The sequence below is a fragment of the Bicyclus anynana genome, chromosome 15, assembly GCF_947172395.1.
Source record: "Bicyclus anynana chromosome 15, ilBicAnyn1.1, whole genome shotgun sequence".
NCBI lineage: Eukaryota > Metazoa > Arthropoda > Insecta > Lepidoptera > Nymphalidae > Bicyclus > Bicyclus anynana.
This window is the reverse complement of record NC_069097.1, coordinates 4,095,013-4,119,489: the sequence shown is the minus strand read 5'-3', so window position 1 is coordinate 4,119,489 and position 24,477 is coordinate 4,095,013. Positions and strand designations below refer to the sequence as shown.

The 24,477-nt window shown below is 36.8% G+C and overlaps 1 protein-coding gene across 1 annotated transcript in view; it reads right to left on the bottom strand.

The window, feature by feature from the left end:
- Positions 1-24,477, bottom strand: part of LOC112047444 (regulating synaptic membrane exocytosis protein 2) — a 262,982-nt gene that overhangs the window by 47,552 nt on the left and 190,953 nt on the right. The window lies entirely within an intron of this gene.

The following is a 24,477-nucleotide window of genomic DNA, read 5'->3' as shown; positions in this document are numbered from 1 at the left end:
TCTAAAAATATTTTATAACAACTCGTAAAGTATCTGTTATTTCAACAATTACAATATGGTAATGTACGCACATGTGCTGTAATGTATTATAAGACCTAAATCATCCGTCTATAAACAAAAAAAAATCCGTCTAAAACTTACTCACTATAATACAAAACTGCTAAAATCCTCGTACCGTCATTTCTAAGTAGGTACTACTTAGCATTACGTAAATACTCCTAGTACAACATACTTCTGCGTCACTGAGATTTGGAATTATAATAATGTAGAATGGGTTTACTGTTATATTAAAGAAGAAGTCTTAAGTGGGCTTACGTAGGTCGCTTCCGTAGGTATGCTTACACAAAGTTACCCTTCCAACGCCCGAGGTGACATTTTATAGCGAAATTAAACTGAGGCTTTAGCCTGAGCCGTTCTGGTCCCCTTTACGTAGAAGTTTTGATAGAAGCCGTGAGTGGCTTGAAACGGTGCGATCAATCTTTATCTTGAATACCTTCCCTTATTGGCTTTCCGATATTGTATAAGTATGCCAAAAATAAGCCTAGTTGAAGGAAAAACATCGTGAGGAAACCTACATACCAGAGAATTTTCCTAATTCTCTGCATGTGTGAAGTCTGCCAATCCGCATTGGGCCAGCGTGGTGGATTATTGGCCTAATCCCTCTCATTCTGAGAGGAGACTCGAGCTCAGCAGTGAGCCAAATATGGGTTGATGACGACGAGGTATACTTACTTACTTTATAATTATCGGTCTATTTTAAAATACTATAGTGGCAGTCCTAGCTCCTTATAGGAGAGGAGATATGGAGCCGAGATCCACCATGCTTCACTGTTTTTTATCTAATGATAGTTACTTAGTGAGCCGAATGAGGGTTGATAATGATGATGCCAAAAATTAATTTGACGGCCTCCGTGGCGCAGTGGTACTGCGTTGGTTTTACAAAACGGAGGTCCTGGGTTCGATCCCCGGCTGGACCGATTGAGATTTTCTTAATTGGCCCAGGTTTGGCTGGTGGGAGGCTTCGGCCGTGGATAGTTACCACCCTACCGACAAAAACGTACCGCTAAGCGACTTAGCGTAGCGGTACGATGTCGTGTAGAAACCGAAAAGGGTTTGGATTTTCATCTTCCTCCTAACAAGTTAGTCCGTCGTAGATTGCATCATCACTTGCCATCAGGTGAGAGTGTAGTCGAGGGCTAACTTGTAAAGAATAAAATATATATATGAATATAATGAACTGCCCCTGTAGCCAAGTGGCATGTCGATTCTCTTTCTACGATCGCAAACGCTTCGATAACTGGAAAAATTAATGGGAATGACAGATCTTGATCACGTGACCTATCGACAGCAAATGTCATTCTTATACAATTTTCTAGTTTTCGAAGCGTTTGCGATCGTAGATAGAGAATCGACGTGCCACTTGGCTACAGAGGCTGATTTTGAGAATTTTTTTACTAATAGAAAGCTGCTATATACTTTTTTAATAATTTTGTAATGTTCATTTAGAATCTGATATTTCTGTACTAGCTATGTAAGAGCGGAGCCTTCTAATACAGAAGTAGTTTTACTACTCCTAAAAGAAGGTTCCAAACTCGCACTAACTTATGTAAATTTAGAAAGTGAAATAAACGATTTTTATTATTTTTTTTTATTTTTATTCATAGATGCATTATTTGTGAGTGTCGTAGGCTATATTTCATTCCCTTATTTCCATAGCAACGGGAACTACGCGAGTGAAACCATGGAGCGTCTGCTAGTATGTTATTGTATAATGTTATTTCGTTCGTAAGCCTTATAAAAAATTGACAAATATTATTACACTTTCTTATTAATTATTATTTTTTAATTCTTAAACAAATATATAGTCAATTCAATAGCCAATATTATTTCAATTAAAGTTTACAAGCATTTTCGAAATGTCAGGTGTCAATATTATAAAATAATGGCGATAATAATTAGTTGAAAACTTAAAATTAATAACTATTTAGCGTTATAATATTAATACAATTAATATTATAACGCTGAAGTGTTTGTTTGATTGAACGCGCGAAACTTAGGAATCACTGATCCGATTTGAAAAATTCTTTCAGTGTTACATAACAGATTTATTGACGAAGGCTATAGGCTATATATTATCCCCGTATTCCTACAGGAACGGGAACCACGCGGGTGAAACCGCGCGGCGGTTAAAGTATAATCTTTAAAATATCGGGCTGTTTTAACAACATTGTTAAAAATTTCAAAGTTATAGACTCCATCGTATTGATCGTAACATAGAAGTGGAGGTTATTTAATGGTAATATGGTTCTGTTACAAAAAGGTTCAAATTGTTAGTTTATTATAAAGTACATTATTTTTTTTTTTTTTTTTTTTTATTTTTTAAATATATTTTTCGTATGGAGTATCTTAATTATAAGGATCCCATATAGGGTATAGGCCTCCCCTAGGTTTTTTTTTTTTTTTTTTTTTAATTATTGTACAAGCGCTTTTCTATCGGAGATATCAGAGAAATTCACGTAGTTCTGGTTTCTACTCTCTGTAGAAAATATTCACGTTGAAAAATAAATCTGAATATTCTATATTGCACCTCTCTTTACGAATTTCAGGAAGGCTTAATATCATATTTAATATTTTGTAATGCATTATCTATTCTACTTTTAAGTCTTTCTGGAGAGTTCAGACAGGTGATATGTTTTAGTTTTTATGTTGTGGGACTAGGGGGTTTTGGTCGTACTCCTCCACGATGACCATTCGTGTTGGAGGAGAGAGAGGGTCCGTAGATATTAGTTGCTATTTTTCTGTGTTATTACGATTCGATGTGGCTGACTCAGGAATTGATTTTTTTTCTGTTCGAGTAATATTTTCTCCATGCTTGTTGTTCCAGTAAGATGTCAATGTGTTATTTTTCTGTGCTTTTTTAGGCTCTTTGTTATTTGCAAGTCGGTTAAGCTTTTCTGGTGGAGACTCTGAATGATGTCGTTTATTTGGTCTATTTGGTGTTTCATTTTGTGGAATAATAATTAATTTGTCATATTTTATAAATACCTTTTTTCCTCTTTCGCTCTCTTCTTTTACCTTCTTTTGAAGTTCACGTCTTTTTAGTAAAACATTTCGCATTTTTGTAAAAAAAAAAAAATATTGTAACGAACAAAACTAACAATAATATTATGTACCTACTAACATTAGGTTTAATATCAACTAAAACTATTGTAACGCTAAGGAATAAGGATTAATAAATGGCTTTATTATTATTATTATTATTATGGTTCTGTTGGTACGCCGCCACAATGGAGTTTCATGAATATTGGATCGGTCGTGGCGATCGCCTCAGGCTGGCCTCTAGGGACTATAATGTAAGATAGTGGAGCTGCTCTCATACTAAAGCTTCGTCAATGATTAGTCTGGACTGATCAGTTTTCTTCTTTGTTTCTCGCCATTTTATTTTTAAATTTCGTTTTATTTTTGGAAAAGGTAAGAGAAACTTGGTTAAGGGAAAAAGATTATCAGAGCAAGTTGTTGAAACAACAATAAAAAATACGTATGTTTTGTAAATCGCTACGCATTATAGAAATAAGTCCTCTTGTCACTTCAATCCGTTATTTCGCGTGATTAGCTCAAAAACAAGTGAACGATTTTCGGAGGCCGGATAAATTCGTAACCAAAGTTTACTCGTAAGTATGAAATTAATTAGTGTTTTTGTGTAAATTGGCTGAAACGCAACGAATTGCCTAGAATTATCGTCGTAATCTTCGAATGCTGCAATAAATATAGGCGTAGGAATATGATTTACGTATCACCTGTACGAAAAAGGTGTAGTTGTAAGTAATAGCTATGGTATCGTATATTGCTTTAGGTGCCCGCAGTGCTCCGGTTTCGCTTATATATTTCGTTTGGAAGATACGTCTATACTATATTGCCGAGGTAACTGGTTTCCTCCAGTGAAAAGCCAGAGCGAATATAGTGGTTAGATCAGTATGGAGATGTGTCACCTCGTTTTCCGATGGCTCGCTACTACGAAGTTAGTGCGCTAGTAAGTAATAAATCTAGCAATCGAATAGGACACTATTGCAGTGTTGATCAATATCTATAGCTTGGCAACTTCGTTCATAACACTCTCGATAGGCCGCGTGGGCTGGGGGGCGTGTAGCAATGAATGAAAAACCGACGACTGATGCACCTCACTTCCTCGCACGCACGATTTCACACCCGCGCAGTCTTCCGCATATTATGGGAGTGTCATCAACGAACTATCTATTACAGAGTATCTATACGAATCTAGCCCGTGCAGTGTTTATATAGAATAGACCTAGTGTAGGGCGCGCGAGTGACTCGGAACTATTCTAGTGTTATTTATAATTTGCGAAAATGTAATAATGTTTGATTTTTCACTTTGTTATAAGGAGTTTACAAAGTTTTTTTTCACATATATGCTTCGCTATCCGTTAAAAGACAGAGCGAGTATAGTAGTTAGTATAGCCGATAGCTAGGGTGCATAAAATATTTCCCCGGTTTTCCCTATATCTTTCACTACCAATGTGAAGCCAGAGCGAGCATTGTGGAAATAATGGGAGAAATATCACCCCGGTTTCCCCCATATGGCTCATTACGTTGTTAGTGCGCCAGTAACATATACATCCAGATATCGACTAGGACACTATAATAGTGTTGATCAATATCTAGTATCCATACCAATCTAACCCGTGCAGTGTTTATAGAGTAGACTAGTGAAGGGCTCGCGAGTGTCCTCGGAACTATTCTAGTGTTATTGAATTTCGCGATCGTCCACGTCCGTGTCTCGAGCGCTTTGCCTGAGGTTAAATTGATAACGAAGTTAACAGTTGCAATTGTGTTACCCGCCCGGTGCTACGGATCCGTGTAACAAGTTGCAAATAGTCCGCTACGAGTTATCATTCGCGAAAATGTAGAATGTTTGATTATTCAATTGTTTTAAGGGTTTTGAACGTACAGAAATGGAACTCCAATTTCGTAAGCATTTCAATAGAGTACCCTAAACGTTTAAAATATTTTTACAAATTTTTGGATGTATGTATAACATAACTACCCAGTTAATTTAATATCTGGGCAACGAAACTCGTTTACAAAAACTCCGATATTAAGTATTACTATATAGACAGATGATCTTAATATATAAATGCGAAAAGTCATTCATCACGAAATCTCGAAAACCACTAGACATACAAAGATGAAGTTTAGCAGGGAGATAGCTTACATTTGTTAGGTGTTCACTAAGAACAGATTTTAGGGCCGGATTAAAGACGTCTAAGGACGGACGGAGTCGCGAGCGTTCGCGGTTTATATATATTTATAAACGGGTCTTTGCTTTGCTCCATTAATTTTTCACACAAAGACACCTTACTACTATATAAAAATCAGCTACTTATATATTCTATACAATATTTGCAGACCTTATTTACTTTAAACACATAAACCATAATGAGAAATAAATAAAATAGTATCTACATATATACCTACTTAAATAAAAACATTTAATCTATTTCCCAAAACATTAATGGATCCACCTTCCAATACAAAACCGTCGTCGATTTGCGTGTTATCAAATGTCGGTTTGGAGATAAAGTGGGTCATGAACAATCTTCGATCATGACCCGCTAAGAGCGAAGGGTGGCGCGCGGGGCAAGGTGAGCGCTGGCCCTGGATGACCCACTTGTTGAATAAGCCTGCTATTTACATTACAACTCTTAATTATTGGACTAAAAGCCTAATAACCTTACCTGGCTAATGTATATATACAGGATATGGCAAATAACTTAGGTATATCAGTATGCTGGATATTTGTCAGACTATGCTTCTACCTCAGTAAGTATAGTTGCGTAGGTACGATACTCCTAAGTACGGTAGCTAATTATGAAGTATGGATCTCGGTTTACTACGGTTTAAATTATACAATTGCCTAGCTTACTTTTTTAACTGGTGGGAGGCTTAGGCCGTGGCGGTTACCACCCTACCGACAAAGAAGTAACGCCAAGCGTTGGTACGTAGCGTTCCCGTACGATGACGTGTAGAAACCGAAAGGGTGTGGATTTTCATCCTACTTCTAACAAATTAGTCCGCTTCCACCTCAGTGATCACTTACAATCAGGTGAGATTGTAGTCAAGAGCTAACTTTTAAAGAATAAAAAAATACTATTGGCAGCAGCATAGGCCGACTTTTCAGACTTAATAAAATAAGGTATATGTAGCTATTAGAGACGCGTTTGTACTCGTATATAGCTGGTACACGAAATCTAATTGGTATCAAATGTATGCCAATTAGAACCTGCGACCCTCTTTCCGTGAACTTGTTACGTAATTATGGCACCGGTAATAAGTAACTGCGAGATGACAAACAGATTGGGGTGGAACTGTGGGTTACAACATAGTTGGAATTAGTTTACATTTTAGTGTACGATTTGTAAAAGATTCGATCTAAGGGTGTGCCAAGAGAGCAGAAAGGGGCATCTACCTCATCTAAAAATGAAAAAATGTAGTTTATTTTGTTATTTTGAAGTCGATTGAATTTTTTTGTGAAAAAGATTTTATTTTTCTGTTTTTAGTGTGTCCTTGTATAGTGAACGAAAGCGCTACAATACGGGCAAGTTCTTTATTTTCTATTTAACACAAATGAACCCATTTTCATGAAAATTAAATGAGACCAATCTGGATATTATTAAACCAAAAAACTCTTTTAAACCAAAAAAAAAAAAAAGAATTTTCAGTAGGTTTAGAAATGACGAAGTTATGGACAACAAACATTAAAAAAAAACATACGCGTCGAATGTTGTAGGAAAGTCGGTTAAAAAATTTAAAAAAGGCGTGAACGAAGTCAGTTGTTTTTCTATAATTATGCTGCTATGGAGTGAGTAGCATGTTTTAATTTCTTAGTCTCTCAAAGTTTTTAAATAAACGTACACTTTTAATAAGTCTAACTTGCCTAATACACCTTTTTTTGCTTCACGCTGTCGTTTGAACATAAAATTTTCGCTACGTAAACTTGGACATGGGCTTTTAGTGTAAAGCTATCAGTTTTTATGACACATTGTTACACTGCCTAGTCGGAGTTTAGCTTGCGAACGGCTTTCAGACACGTTGCATTACGTTCAATGTACTTTACATTAAATTCAATTTGTGTCAAATGGTGTAAATGCTTTTCGTACTTGTTAAAAATCTAAATTTAATTTGGATTGTCCTGTAAGGTTGCTATTTTTTTTTTCATTACAAGTTAGCCCTTGACTATAATCTCACCTGATGGTAAGTCATGCTGCAATCTAAGATGGAAGCGGGATAAACTGTTAGGAGGAGGATGAAAATCCACTACCCTTTTGGATTCTACACGACATCGTACCGAAACGGTAAATCGCTTGACAGTACGTCTATGCCGATCCACGGCCGAAGCCTCTCACCAGCCAGACCTGGACCAATTCAGAAAACCTCAATCGGCCCAGCCAGGGATCGAACTCAGGACCTACGTCTTGTAAATCCACCGCGCATACCACTGCGCCACGGAGGCCGTCGAAAGTGATTCCTTTTGACTTGCTTGATGTCGTCTCTCCACCTAGTGGGATGCCGATCAATACTGCAGTTTCCGGTGAGTAATTGGGATCCCAACGGCCTCCTTTTCGATCCTCTTCGAACTATATGTCTCGCCTATTGTCAGCTCATCTCATAATTACAATCCCAAAATATTATCTAATAGTTTGATAACGACGACGCAAAAAAGTGAGGTGTTATTAGTTTTAAGTGTCTGTCTGTGGCATCGTTGTTTTTAAACGATTGGATTAATGCTGCGGTTTTTTGTTTGAAAGCTTAAATAATTGAGATGGTTCTTAGCCACATACTATAAAGATTCGTTAAACCAATCTGGACATATCACCGGACCGTTTTCCTCAAGGTGGAAAAAAACTAAAACATCTATTGTTTTCATTCATGTCTGTAGAGGGATGTTTCATATATTAAATTTTAAGTAAACCAGAGTATTTTTTTTTAATTTAGTAAGTAACAACGCTATTTCGATTAAATTACAATGTGGCTTCATTAAGTTTACCCGTTTACACAGTCGATACATTTTACTTAGTTACATTACAATTGGCAATCAAAATCTCATCAGTACTACTTAGGTGGTAGGTATTTCAGTAGAGACATTACGTTTATATAAAACATGCCAGTGACCACATTAAACAGCAAAATGGATATAACCACGCCGTGTGGCTTTCATGCCGAAAATTATTGTAGGTTTTATTGTTCGCTCCAACGCTTCATACACAATAGACACGCTACAATGTTTTAACTAATGTAATTGTAAGTAATGTGCAGGTTACGTTATTCTTTGATGACCTATCTGGCACAGTTGGTACAATAGTTCTCAACACTTGGGTTCGATGCCCAGTTCGGGTCAGTTTAGGATTTTATTTCTTTCTGAATTGACTGAGGTCTTGTCTGGCGATAGGTATCGCCGTGGCTAAAAAAAGACGTACCTCCAAGTGATTTAGTGTTCCGGTACGATGCCACATGAAGCCATTGTGGTGGACTATATTAGCCTAACCCCTCTCATCTCAAGACGAACACAATTGTGTATCACAATGGTGTGAAATAATCGCTACTAATTAACTAGCAGCTATTGATTGTAGCTTATTATTATTATCAATATTGAAACACTTATACTACTTAACTACTGTACTAGTGACAGATGGGTTTACTTTACTTTACTTTTTTACCCGACTACGGCGAAGCCAAAATAAAGGGTAATGATTTTGTCAGTCTATGTATGTATGTATGTATGCGGTCTAATGTGATTATGCCAGGAACACTTCTATTTTAAACATAGGTACTCGTACGCACATGTGAGGTAAATAATGGGTGCGACCAGGGACCCGTGACCATTTTTGTTCCTATGCATTTCTCTTTTTCAATCTGAAATATTTTCTTGTATCGTTCTTTTTAGACCTTTTTTACGTAGTCGGGTTATAGTTTAACCATTTGACTCCTAAATGGACGACCGGTCGCCTCGCCGGCAGCGACTGGTTAATGGAGTAAGCGTTTTGTTACTGTCGCGTAAGTGTTTCAAAGTGCGATTTGGTTTTTTTCATTTTAAAAGGATTTTGTTTTTATTTATGCAGTATGAAATGTATTAGGCGTACACAAGGATTTTAAGTAGGATTTAGATACGTACAAATTACAAAACAGAAAATTCCTTCCTCAATCTGACTTCGTATTGATTTCTTAGGATAGTCAGTGCATTTTTGCACCTACAAAGTGCACGCGACTGGGCGTGCGTTGCAACACTACATAAAAAGGTTCTTTTACGTAATAATTGTTTAAATAAATGCAATAAAATAATTTTAACAAGCATGATAAATATTTGGATAAATATTTGACTAAGAAAATGGTTAATATTTTTCACGTGCCACAGCTTTGTCGTTCGTTCTGTCTGAGAACCTTTTTACATATTTATTGCACAAAGGAAATGCAGCCAGTATTCTTACCACCATTCCACGTGCATGTGATTTGTAGAGCTATTGTGATAAGTTAGCTCAAGTTCCTTTTTTTATTCTTTCTCAATAAAAAAATCAAAAAAGGAATATAAATTACGATTTTATAAAAACAACGGAGGACCTCCATCACCCAAATATTTATAGTAATATAAATAACAAAAGAAGGCCGCTATGAGTTATAATTGAAGTCCAAATGCTCCGTCCGTCGGCATTGAACGGAACAAAGGAATGTAATTACGCGTCGCTAACACGCACGGTGATCTTTCTCTTCATTTTAAGTGCGGTTCTGCTTATTGCGATATGAAAAATATTTTATGTACAGCCTTTGCATTCAGTTTTCATCATCATCATCATCGAATAATTGATGAGACTTGTCATATAATCTGCACGGCTATTCTCTAACGATGTTTTTTATAACTCGCAAGTACGAGGTTTCGCATTCACAGCTATCTTTCTCATTCTATAGTACCGTGTTAAACAGAGAGAGATAGAGGTGAATTCGAAACTCGCACCTGCGAGTATTAAAAATATCATTACAGAATAGCCTAGCTGTATTCACAATAATTGTCATGTCAAATTGTCTATGTTCATTATTACTGGTCTTGTTATATTCTACAGCCATAGTCTAGGTTAGACGGATCTGTGGTGATATAATTAAACCAAGCTTGAATATGGTTACAGTTTTATTTAATAACTAAACAATATTACAAGATTTCAGTACATTTACATTTACTTAGTCGAGGTTACTACAACATTGATGAGTTCCTTAAAGATAAAAGCGCTTGGAGGCCATTGGATCAGCTTCCACCTTCACACAGGAAATAAAACTATAAGAAATTGTAATTGTTATCAATTGTAAATTATAATACTGTATGACTTTTTCAAAAGAGCAACTGTTGAGTTTCTTGCCGGTATCTTCTCAGCAGAACCTGCCTTCCGAACCGGTGGTAGAATCTTTACAAATAGTCAACTGACGTGTCAAAAGTGCTTGTAAACTGAGCCTACTTGAAATAAATGATTTTTGATTTGATTTGATTGAGAGTTCCACTACGAGGACTTTGGTAGGGTTTCTAACCAGCCACTGTAGCTAAGTGGCATGTCGATTCTCTTTCTACGATCGCAAACGCTTCGAAAACTAGATAAAATTATGGGCATAACATTTGCTATCGACAGGTCACGTGATCAAGATCTGTCATTCCCATACATTTTTCTAGTTTTCGAAGCGTTAGCGATGGTAGAAAGAGAATCGTTAAGATAGATAAGGTTGTGGTTACACACAAAAACACTAAACAACCGATTTTGATTAGAGTAACTTTACATTAAATTATTTTATTCATGTGCTTACTTAATGCTAGCCACAAATGGTCAATTATTCTCACGTTTCTGTAGCACCCACGACTATAATTGATCATGTGTTGGTCACTGCGTACATGACTTGTATAGTATGCCGCGTAGGTACTGCCGTTTGCTTTTCAGAAACGTAAGAATAATTGACCGACAATGGCGATCTTAAATTACATATCACTCTACCATTAATCTATTGAGGTTATTTATGGGGATATGCAATGCCCATCGTTCCCATAATGATGGATTTATTTATTTATTTATTTATTTAAGCCTTTACAATCTAAATTACATAATATTTATTACAGTTAAATTTATTACAGTTAAATTTCATCCCACTGCTGGGCAAAGGCCTCCCCCTTCCTCTTCCATTGTGTCCTTTCCATTGCTGATCGGGTCCAGTATGTCCCTTCAAAGGCAATCAGATCGTCTTTCCATCTACTAATTGGTCTGCCTCTTTTTCTTTTTTCCTCCCTTGGGCACCACGATGTTGTTATGCTACTCCAATCGTCATTTAATTTTCTTGTTATGTGTCCTGCCCAGTTCCATTTCAACCTCTTTGTTATTTTTCCTACGTCTTTCACTTTACTTTTTAGTCGAACATGGGTATTTGGCACCCTTTCAATCAATTTTATGTTTAAGAAGTTTCTTTCCATGTTGCGTTGTGTTGTTTTTAGTCTCTTTATATGGTTTCTATTCAATGCCCATGTTTGACAACCATAGGTAAGGGATGGTGTTATACATGCATCAAAAGTTTTCGCTTTGAGACTTACTGGTATGTCCTTGTTTTTAAAGATATATTTTAGGCTCCAGTATTTATTCCAACCTTGTTGTATTCTTTTATTGATTTCCATTTCCTGCCAATTTTTAAATGATACGGTTTGTCCTAGATATGTGTATTTATCTACAACTTCTAATTTAGTGTTATTTATTTCAATATTTATAGATTCGTCTGTACTTCCCATTATTTTTGTTGTAATGTAATGATGGATTAGCGATCGTTAAAACTGAACGTCTGTAGCCGGAGTTATGGACCGAGCACTTTAACAGCTGTACTTCATTTTAAGAAATCTTTTTTTTTTTAATAATTTTATTGAACCTCTCCTCCCAACTTGTATAAACAACGAGGTCATAAAAACTTGCTGATTTTTACTGTTGCTTAATTAATAGTTAAACAACCTTACAACCAAATTTTCCTACAAATTGCGCGGTACGTTATCTCGTTCCTACGCTAAGACATTTTTAATACCTAGTAGTCATCAACCCATATTCGGCTCACTGCTGAGCTCGAGTCTCCTCTCAATGAGAAAGAATGAGAGTTATTCCAACAGTCCACCACGCTGGCCCAATGCGGATTGGCAGACTTAACACACGCAGAGAATTAAGAAAATTATCTGGTATGCAGGTTTCCTCACTATGTTTTTCTTCACCGATTGAGACACGTGATATTTAATTTCTTAAAATGCACACAACTGAAAAGTTGGAGGTGCATGCCCCGGACCGGATTCGAACTCACACCCTCCAGAATCTGAGGCAGAGGTTATATCCACTAGGCTATCATGGATCTTAATACCTAGTAACTCTGTTAGACTCGTAGCTATCAGAATCAAGAATTTTCGTAAATATAAAAGCTGAGCATTTCATCAAGATAAAACTACTCACGGAAAATTAACTTTATAGTAATAAATTGTAAAAATGTTCCCCGGATCCTGGAATAACAGGCATATCCGCTTTTAAAAGTCATCCGATTCGTAGCAAGTATGAATAACGAGTAGTTTCGCTTCGCATATCACAAATTTTATTTTCTATAGATCTCCCCGGGGAATGCGAAACTATCAGTATTCCAGATATTCACATTCGGACAATAGAGAACAATTTTGCAAGTTTTTATTTAACTTTCCCTGTTAGTATGTATGTATGGTTCAAAATTTGCTCTAAACTTATTTTCCTATCATTTATTTATTTGTGGTTTTTTAAAATTCTTAACAATGTTGCAATACAACAAACAATACAAAATATAATACAAAACACTATTAAAAATTTATAAAAAAACAAACCCTCCCTCTGCGGGACATTTGAGTGCCCAAGCAACCGGCGATTAGGGATCCAGAATGAGGAACTTCCTCACAATACGCGCCGTCTCAAGAATCACTGCTTTTTGTATCCGACTCTTGATCCAACAGTTAAGTGAAAGCTTCTTAAGATGTTGGTTGAAGCTTTTAGCTATAAGATCGTTGACTGAAACGACTATCGGAAAAATAATAGTTAACTCAACATTCCACATGGCAGTAATCTCGTGAGCAAGGTCATTAATCGTCATGTGGAACAGTAATATCAACAATTATTGCACGACGCACTGACCGATCGACTAGCACTATAAATTTTATCATTATAAGCCTATTTTAACGGTTTTCTACCGAGCTAGGCCTCCCCTTCTTTTGAGAGAGGGGATATGGAACTTTAACCCACCATGCTGGTTGACGAGCTTAGGGTGTGATAATCAAATTAGATCTAACTTTTTGTCATTATGATCACATAAAATTTGTTATTGTTTGAATGAAACTTCCCCAATATACCTAATTTTATTTATGAAATACGTGTATTTCTCTGTAATGCGGTATTACTGAAATCATATAAACTTTCAGCCACTCAAACTTTGCGAAATTTCTCGAAACTCTTTGAATTATAGAAACACAAAAATGCGAGGGCGCAGCTTAAACTTTTCTCATAAACTTTATAACGAATCCTTATAAAATGTCGCAATTTGCATAAACTCTTACAACCTTTTTTAAAAAAACAAATTTTTTATAAAGTTTGATCCGGTTTTTAAAAAAACGTGAGGTGGTTAAAACGTTGAGTAAAAGTCAAAGTACGGGAAATAAAACCGGCCACGTGCGTGTCTCGCCACGTGCAGTTTAAGGATCCGTAGTTGTACGTCACAAATATCGACTTAACGTAGCGGTAAAATTACAACACAAATGGATCCTGTAGTATATGTCAACAGCCTAGGCTGTCAATAGATTAGTCTATAAAAACAAGCCTCGGACAAAAGACAGTTGCACTTGGGCGCTACAGTAGTGCGTGTTACTAAGGTGATACAGTGTGGAAGAGGAAGTGATTAACTGAGTGATCAACTGATTATTATCAGAGAGTACGCAAACATTACTATTATAGGACTCCAAAAGTGATTACAAATATAAGAAAACTATTGTCGAACAAAGGTTATGATTCACAACACTTGTCAGGATAATTTATTTAACAAATCAAACTGTAACCAAAATAAGTCCCTAGAATGGCAGAGAATGACCTTGAGTGGAGTAACGTACTTGTGAACGATGTGTGTAGGGTTAAAGGATCCTTTGACTGATATCAAACACTCCCCTTTTCCACTCAAGTCACTCTCCCCGACTATCCCAAGTAAACCATAAAGAATTACACAACAAGAGATGTGGACGGCTCGAACGCCACGAGCACACTGAAGCCAACACGAGATCGAGCGACGTCATATCCGTCACAGACTACTATTTCCAACACTAAACGGCGATAACATTACAGATTCCAAGATTGAAACATGAGTGTTCTCTCACTTAAAATATATTTTTTTAAAAACTGTCCAATGATAAACATCTCACACCATGGGCTACATGAGATAAGAATCATCCTGACTTTACACGTATACATTTTCTAGGCAAACGCGCTCCTAGACCTCATCATTGCTTTCCACCAGTCATGATTGTTGTCAAGCGCAAATCTATTAAGAATTAAAAAAAAAAATAAGAATCATCCTGACTTTTCACGTATTATAACATAAAATATTTCTCAAGATTTTAATTTACGAATTCGTTAGCGTTTTTTAACGTAACTCATACAAAATTACAAATTTCGACTTGATAATAGTCTCTGAGCTAATCCGCTGACGGACGGACAAATGGAGAGCGAAACTATTAGGGTTACGGGACCTTATAAATGAAAGTGTGAAGTGACCACGATCCATGCAACTGGGTCGAAATATCGACATTAAAAATCTCGTCTTTTTATCGTGGTTTGTACCCGTTTAAATAACATTCATAATGAACAACCACAAAATAAGTTTAAAATCATTAGTTATAAGGGACATGTTGTGTACGGAATTCTAAAAATGAAAATCGACGGGAAAAAACGATTAGGTCGATCGAGGTCGCAAGCTTGCAGCAAACAACGAGGGAGAACGGACTAAAACTAATTTCAGTGATTTACTGTTTCGCGTGGCGTTTCATCTTGTGGAGTTACCCTTCCGAAATCACATTACGGCAGTTTGAGCGGCCGCTCGCTCGCGACTACAGCGGGATAAATCTAAATCTGGAGCCGCATTTCCCCTCAAATCCACTTTAATCCTCCTTTCACGCTTCTATCCCCATTGACACCTATAATACTACAATAGCTCAACTGACAAAAACAAAAAACACGTTTACCCAATGTTTATCTCGCAAATTGTTTCAGTTTGACAAGATAAACATCTTGTTTAGTTGTGATGGAAAAGTAGTCGTCGTGAATTGAATAGTTTCGTGGATATATTTTTTATACCAAAGAAAAACCGGAGGCGTATCTCAAGTCAGTAAGAGCACGCAATTTTTTTTAATATCTGATTTCTTTAATTTATTATTTCACATTGTTTCAGATAGTCCAGTGGATAGGACCTCTACCTCCGATTCCGGAGAGCGTGGGTTCGAATCCGGTCCGGGTCCGATAAATGTCACGTGTCTCCGTTGAACGGTGAAGGAAAACATCGTGAGGAAACCTGCATATCTACCAGAGAATTCTCTTAATTCTCTGCGTGTGTGAAGTCTGCCAATCCGCATTCGGCTAGCGTGGTGGATTATTGGCCTAACCCCTCTCATTCTGAGGGAAGCCTCGAGCTCAGCAGTGAGCCGAATATGGATTGATCATGATGATGATGATGAAATATAAATGATAATGATTATATTAGATAGAGCGCATTTAAATAAATATATCTTTTTATTATATTAGTATTAGGTCACGAAAGACCTACTCGTAAATAGTTCATATTAATGTTTAGTACACATGTAGACTAAGAAAATCAATTATAGTCCTTCTAAAGTTTCAAAAAATGGTGTGGCTTTGAATGTATTTAGTAGTAGGTACGGAAAAGCGTTTAAAATGCTATTTAGTGTGTAAAACTGCAGAAGCAATAGAAGAATATAGAAGCAACGGAAACTGATTTTGATAAACGGGTTTCGATGTCGTCTGCCTTTGTGTCAGTATAATTTAACAACGCGTTTCTGCTATGTTAACTTTTCTATACTGTCAACATACTACGACATACAAAGTAAGTCTTTTGGGAATAGACCAATTAAAGTTTATATCATCATTATTAAAGAGGATATTATAGAGTTTAGAGTAACGAGATTAGGGTGATAATAGTAGTTATAGTTTGCTTGTTTGATTGAACGCGCTAATCTAAGGAACTACTGGTCCGATTTGAAAAATTCTTAGGCTATAGGATATATATTATCCCCGCACTTCTACGGGAACGAGAACCACGCGGGTGAAATAAACAGAGTGTCAAATAAACGGCCACTATCGGATAGTATAATGACCGGGAAATAGCTTACCGTGCTCTCCGAGGCACGTTTTTTTTTTTTTTTTTTTATTCTTTACAAGTTAGCCCTTGACTACAATCTCACCTGATGGTAAGTTATGATGCAGTCTAAGATGGAAGTGGGTTAACTTGTTAGGAGGAGGATGATCCTGATGATGGAAATCCACACCCCTTTCGGTTTCTACACGTCATCGTACCGGAACGCTAAATCGCTTGGAGGTACGTCTTTGCCGGTAGGGTGGTAACTAGCCACGGCTGAAGCCTCCCACCAGCCAGACCTGGACAAATTAAGAAAATCTCAATCTGCCCAGCCGGGGATCGAACCCAGGACCTCCGTTTTGTAAATCCACCGCGCATACCACTGCGCCACGGAGGCCGTCACGTGGGTGTAATACCACCCTACCAACTTGCCAACACCAGGTTACTAATATATAAATAAAATTATTACTGAAATAACAATTTTTTTTTTCGAAGTATTTATTTACATTTAGTTAGTGCCATATATATGTAATACATTGTACCTATATATATATTTAATTATTTATATATGTAATTATAATGTATTGCATATCTCTCGTTCTTCTCATTCTCTCGCCTCTCGTAGAGATTACATATAGTAGTAAGGCCGCCTTTGCATGCTAAATTTAAATCATCATTTTTAATGTTTTTATTTATAATTGTATTTTTGTGTGCATTAAAGTATTTCTTCTTCTTCGTCTAATTATTACTGAATTTTCTTTAAAATTATACAAAGCTCAGTAGCTATTTCTACTACTATTTATATATTAATGTAGAAAATCATCAAAGCCTCTAGGCCGCAGATTAAGATCAGAAGCAATGTGAAATGTGCTCAGAACACGAATCCTATCAAATTATACGCCCCGCCCGCAACCCAGCGAGATGAGGAGCTCAGTGCAGAAATACGTGGAACATACACTATTCGGTAGGCATAATACACATTTTTATTTTATAACGAAAACGTGGCTTTATTAAATTTGCAAAAGACCGATATCGTGGTAAGTTATTTTTACCTAACACGTGAAAACATCAATGTCGTAACTCTATAGATTTATGTTATATAAGAATAAGAAGAATAAGAATTGTTTATTTGAAAAAACTCAGTACATAAATTGCAATGACGTCCTGACCCTTAAACTAGGTAAGCCCGTGTCTTAAGGGCCGGTGACTTCCCTGGGTATATATGCTACAAAAGATTTTTTTTTGGATTTCTGTTTAGTTATTAATTTTGTGTGCATGTGTGTGTGTGTGTGTAAATACATGCATGCGTGTAAGTGCGAGTATGTCTGTGGGAGTATGGCTGTGTGTGTTTGCGTGCGTGTGTGTGTATGCGGCTGTGTGTTGTATATGATACGAATATGTATTCTGTGGTTATACCTTAGTGATTTACTAAAAGCTGAAAGCCCCTGAATGCTGCTACCATAGATAAATAGGTATTTTTTTTAATTCTTTACAAGCTCGTAGCCCTTAATTACAATTTCACAATTTTACCTGATGGAGTACTGATGCAATCTAAGCTGGAAGCGAGCTAACTTGTTAGGAGTTGGATGAAAATCCACACCCCTTTCGGTTTTACACGATATCGTACCGGAACGCTTGGCAGTACGTCTTTGCCGGTAAGATAGAAAGTAGTCACGGCCGAAACCTCCCACCAGCCAGACTTGGACCAATTAAGAAAATCTCAAACGGCCCAGACGGGGACCGATAACAGGACCACCGTCTTGTAAATGTAAATCTGCGGGACGGAGGACTTCAAAATTATAGTTTGGCAGGCCACTATCAAATTTGGACCGTGGAACAGAGAAAAGTCTTCCACGTTCTCGATACGCGTTTGAGCTTTTGGTGAACCTTAGTGTAGTGAAACATCGTGAACGGTGAAGGAAAACATCGTGAGGAAACCTGCATACCAGACTGGCCTATTGGCCTTACCCCTCTCATTCTGAGAAGAGACTCGAGCTCAGCAGTGAGCCGAATCATCATCATCATCATATCAGCCGATGGATGTCCACTGCAGAACATAGGCCTTTTGTAGGGACTTCCAAACATCACGATACTGAACCGCCTGCATCCAGCGAATCCCTGCGACTCGCTTGATGTCGTCAGTCCACCTGGTGGGTGGGTCTACCAACACTGCGCTTTGTAGTGCTGGGTCGCCATTCCAGCACCTTGGGACCCCAACGTCCGGAGCCGAATATGGGTTGATAATGATGATGAATGTAGAGAACCAAGTTGCCTATACGGATGCCGCTGTATAAGTTCCGGTTTGCAAAACGTTCCCGTACCCAGTCACCGGCGACGAGTTAGTACACTGGGGTTTTAGTAGGCAGAAGTATAGCTAACTTTTGTGCCTGCTCGAGGCGAGAAATCATGAAATAAAAAGGTTGTAGGCTCCCCGAAGGTAGAGGCGTCAGTTCAACGGATTGCTGTTCTTCAGTACTCTTGATCTATTAAGTATTCATGTTAAGACACAGAGATGAGAGAACATAATAGTACAAGTATCTGAGCAGATCTTCAACTGATCGCGATTAATCCGCTTGAATGTTTGATGACAGACATAAACCCGATATATGGAATTGTAATTAAACTCCTGTATAATTTTCTCGTTTAGAACATTTGGATTTAACTACTTACCTATCCATACTTAATATTATAAATATGAAAGTGTGTGCGTATGGCCGTCTTTCACGGCCAAACGGAGCGAGGAATTGACTTTTTTTAAGTGGAGATAGTTGAAAAGATAGAGAGTGAGATATGCTACTTTTTGTCTCTTTCGAACCACCAAATTCCCTAAAATGAGGGGTGGAAGTTTGTGTGGAGCATTCCGCAATTTTCAAGGTAGAAAGCTTAAAAATTGTATGCAGACTATTTGTGACTATTTTATTGTAGGAGTATTGTACGCGTAGGTAGGTGTAAGGTAGGGTAGGGTAACGTCGGAGTAGGGTAGGGTAAGGTAGGGATAAGGAAGAAGTGCGCATAAGTCAAAGCGAAGTTTGACCGGGACCGCTAGTGTATATTATATAGTTCCGAGTTATGAATTAATTTAAAAAGTTAAACTCATGATAAATCAGAGTGTGTTTTACTTTACGGATTTTAATGTAACCAAATTAGAGACTAAATATATAGGTTTACATCAGAAAAAACCCTATTTACAATATTCAAATTTTATTTATGAAATATTAAGAAATGCCAGTTTCGTGGTAATATATAGGTAACCTAACTTACTTTCGAATAGAAAATTAAATCCTCTCCCCTCGATTTCACTGTAGTGGGAATAATATAATATAATATACTTAGTGCCCAAAAACCTATGCGTGGGCAAAAATTCGTTAGCCAAGGTCTGCCAGTCTTCATGTATTATTTTTACTTTACCTTACTATTTACTGCTTTACTGTTTAAAGATATACGCGAGCAAACATTTTCCGCTGAACGCTTGTTTGAGATTAATTAAAAAGATAGAAAATCGTGCGTGTATACTTTGTTAAACAAATACGCTGAAACAATCGTAATATGAATAAACGAGTATTTATTTGTTTTATGCATTTTTCTTCTTTAAGTGCCTTTCTATTAATGAAGGTCAAACAAAAACTAATTGACGGATTTTAACGAAACTTTATACAATTTCTCTTGGTACTCCTGAGAAGGTTATAGTTACACTTTTCATCACGCTACGATCAATAGGAGCAGAGCAGTGAAGGGAAATGTTGGGAAAACGGGAGAAGTCACTCCATTTTTACAGCGATATTACTGTAAGGGCAGGATAAAAGAGGTCTAGAGGCGGACGAAGTCGTGGGCGTAAATATTGGCATACTTGGTAGTATTGTAGTTCTCAACAGAGGGGTCCTGGGTTCGATACCCAGGGTCAGTTTAGGATTTTATATTTTCTAAATTGGCTTAATTCTGGTCTGGTTGGTATCTGCCGTGGCCAGTTAGCTTTCTACCTGCAAAAATAAAGTGAGCAATATACCATTCCGGTACGACGCCGCTTAGTAACCGTCAGAGTATGGGTATCCATTTGTACCTTTTCCAAATAAGCCCTTTTCCATCAGTGGCGTGCACTATATAGATGCATAAATGCACTGCCTACCCTGAGGACTCATTACTAAACTCTATTGAAGAAGGAATTTTAGATATTGTACAATTTGTATGTATAGTGCATACCCTAGCTGAAATCCTTGTGCACGCTACTGTTTTCCATAATTGTCTTTATCGTCACTTAACATCAGGTGAGATCATTCAAGTTTATAATATTTAGAATTTACAAAATTTAATCAAATATTGAAGGTAGACAGAAAATGTGAATTTATGAAGCTACAAGCGGGCTAAGAATTTTCTTGTATTCCGCTTGTGTAAGCGAATACAAACGCTTTGAATTTATATCCAAATTGACCAGCATTCCTCCTGAATAAAGGTAAGTAAATTCCGGTTAAGCAAAAATAATAAAATATAAAGGATGTTTTACCAATTGCCCGCCTTTTTATACAATTTTCTAGAATATATAAATGTAAAATACAAAGATGAAATTTGACAGTGAGGTAGTTTATAGTTAGTGGAGCTCTGTTAAGAACGGATTTTGCAAGACGGATGGTTTAAGGAGATCTAAGGGCGGACGAAGTATAGCGGGCTTGTCCATAATAAATCATCATTTTGGAAAAAAAAACGCAAGCTCTTCCGAGCTTACAATGCACTACCCTGTTTTATTTTACTCATAGATATCTAATTACTGTATATCCTCATATTATGCTTATGCTGCCAGAAAATATACATTAATCTATCTTTTTTTATTAAAAAATTCTTTCATAGCACTCGTAATTATATTATTTCACGATTTTCTACAATAAAATTGCATAAATACGAGTATGTATAATAGTAAAAACAGTTAAAACTTCAATATTTCATCATTAACAAACCATATTCGGCTCAATATTGAGCACAAGTCTCAGTGAGAGGGGTTAGATCTTAGTCCTCCAATTGAGTCCTGGCCCAATGCGGATTGTCAGTCTTACACACGTAAAGAATTGAGATAAATTTTAGGTATTCAGGTTTCCTCACGATGTTTTTCCTTCACCGTTTTTGTATCAGCAGGTTTCCTCACGATTTTTCCTTCAACGAGTTGTTGTGACAAGTGATAATTTCTTAAAATGCACATAACTGAAAAGTTGGAGGTGCATGCTCCGGTCCGGATTCGAACCTACGCCCTCCGAACCGAAGGCAGATGTTATCTGGGCTATCACGTCTCTCTACAGTATTTACCGAATAATTTTCCTCGTTATTAGTGAATGAGCTTGTTTACTGAGTAACGAATTTGGTTCTCATTAGCTTTCGACAACAAAATGGCGTAGCACTGCGAAGTCAATTCTAAACAAACAGCTACTAACTAACTAAATGTGCGTTGCGAGTTTAATTGGTAAAAAAATAGTAAGATCGTATAATAATATTTTTAAAACATCTAATCTGGATATTTTATCATATCACAAAGCTATTTATTTGTACAGATTGTATAGGAACGTTCATTACTATAAGGGTAAACCGTGCTACAATGTTTTTTTTTAATTTTTCTTTAGTTTCATGACATTTGTTACCAAAATTCAGAATGTATGAGGCCACGCCGAGGCTAAATCTAGGAAGCCACGAGCAACGTATATATTATTTACCAAGTTTAGTTGATTTATTTATTCCTTTTATCATGGTCATAGAAAAAGTATTGTATGCCACACACGTAATTAGCGATTGTAGCACTCATGCTGTCTATTGTGCTATTCCGCTTCGTCTCATTGCATACAAAACACTCGTGCTACAATGGACCCCATTACAATAACTATATGATGAGATATATTTTAACAATTGAGAATTTGAACCACAGACTATAAGTTAAATTGCCACCAACATTTAATTGCTACCACACTTTAGCCATGCGAGAGGAATATCAAAATTCTGAAGTCGAAATATTCTCAACTACACTGAATAGAAACAAAGTAACAACTTTTACGTTGCAAGGTACGAATAGTTGCAGAAGCAAACGAGTTAGTTTGAACCGTCGTTGCAACATTTTATGTGTACACGTACGTAAATAAGTATATTCGTAAAACAAGTATTATTTTGTGCTAATGAAAGTTAACTAAAGAAATAAAAGCCGGACAAGTGCATGTATACATTGTGTAGGGTTCCGTAGATATACGTCACCAAAGCGGACTAAAATGGTAGCTTTTTGTTGATCGTCACCAACTCCAATAGGCCTCTTGCATGGACTTCCAAGCAAAAAGGTCACGAGCCGCCAGCATCCAGCGGCTCCCTGCAACCCGCTTGATGTCTCCGGTCTACCTAGTGGGGGTCTACCAATACTGCGTTTTCCGGTGCGGGGTTTCCATTCTAGCACCTTGGGACCCAGACGTCCATCGGTTCCTCGAACTATGTGGCCTGCCCATTGCCACTTCAGCTTCGCGACTCACTGAGCTATGTCAGTGACCTTGGTTAGTCTGCGGATCTCCTCATTTCTGATTCGATCACGCAGAGATGCAGATGGACATAGTGAAACTATAAGAATTGTTGACTACGGAACCCTAAAAAACCGCGGAAGTATATGTTTCACATTCGCGTTACGTGTTTACTCGTTAAATAATGACATGGCAATGTTGCAAACGAGAGAGCTGTAGACGTGTTTCAGTGGAAATTAAATTGCACATAGCTTTCGTAGTCGGCCCCTTGGGATATTTATGTTCCATCGTACTTTGTGTTATTATTTCATTTAATTTGCTGCTGTTAATTTCATTCATTACTGTCAAAGCTACATAGTCACACTGGTACAACAGTCACGTAATTTAATGATTCGCTTTGAGGACACACGAAGTTTTGTGTTGTTCAGTTGCGACGTACATTGGAATTAAGACACAAAGTTAGACTGTAGACTAAATAATTAACACCTCCAACATTATTTGGTTGTTTGATTTGATTCAAATAAAAATAAATGGACAGACGACATCAAAAATGTTGCAGGAAAGCGCTTAATCAACGCAGAATTTACATATTTTTATTTTTAATTCTCTTTTATTTTTTTCTTTTGCGTTGTTACGACGTACATTGGAATTAAGACACAAAGTTAGACTAAATAATTAACATTTCCAACATTATTTGGTTGTTTGATTTGGAATTTTCAAATAAAAATAAATAGACAGACATCAAATAAAGTTGCAGGAAGGTGCTGAATCAACAGAGGATTTACATGTTTTCATTTTTAATATTTATTTTCTTTTATTTTTTTTCTTTTGCGTTGTTCTATTACGACGTACATTGGAATTAAGACACAAAGTTAGACTAAATAATAAACATTTCCAACATTATTTGGTTGTTTGACTTGGAATTTTCAAATAAAAATAAATGGACAGATGACATCAAATATGTTGCAGGAAGGCGGTGAATCAACACAGGATTTACATATTTAAATTTTTCATTTTTTTTTTATTTTGTTCTTTTGCGTTGTTACGACGTACATTGGAATTAAGGCACAAAGTTAGAGTGTTAGACTAAATAATTAACATTTCCAACATTATTTGGTTGTTGTAAGCAAACCTGCTCTTACAAAGAAACCTTACCCGATATCAAAATCCTTAAATTACCAATAAAAATTCCATTGCAAACTATAAAACTAATAGAAGTAATAGAACCGTTTGAGCTTTACCCAAGTTTTAATGGAAGATTTCATTACTCTATCTATCGCTCGTTTTTACTGAGATTTAATAGGAAACCCACACACTTCAGCGTATTGTACGGTAACAAAGTGTTGAGTGCAGTGAGCACACACTTTGTAAGCTAAGCGTATCACGTGCAAGTGTTCTGTTACAACTTTCAAAGCTTTTGTATGCAACTTACGGGAATGCTAACGTGGTCTGCTATATGACCGACAAGTTTGTTATGTTACGGAGGACTGTATTATTAGAGATATAAGTTCCACAATTGCTCGGCAATGTAAAACCAAAGAAGTTGTTTGCTTTCCACGCAAATACGTACTCTATT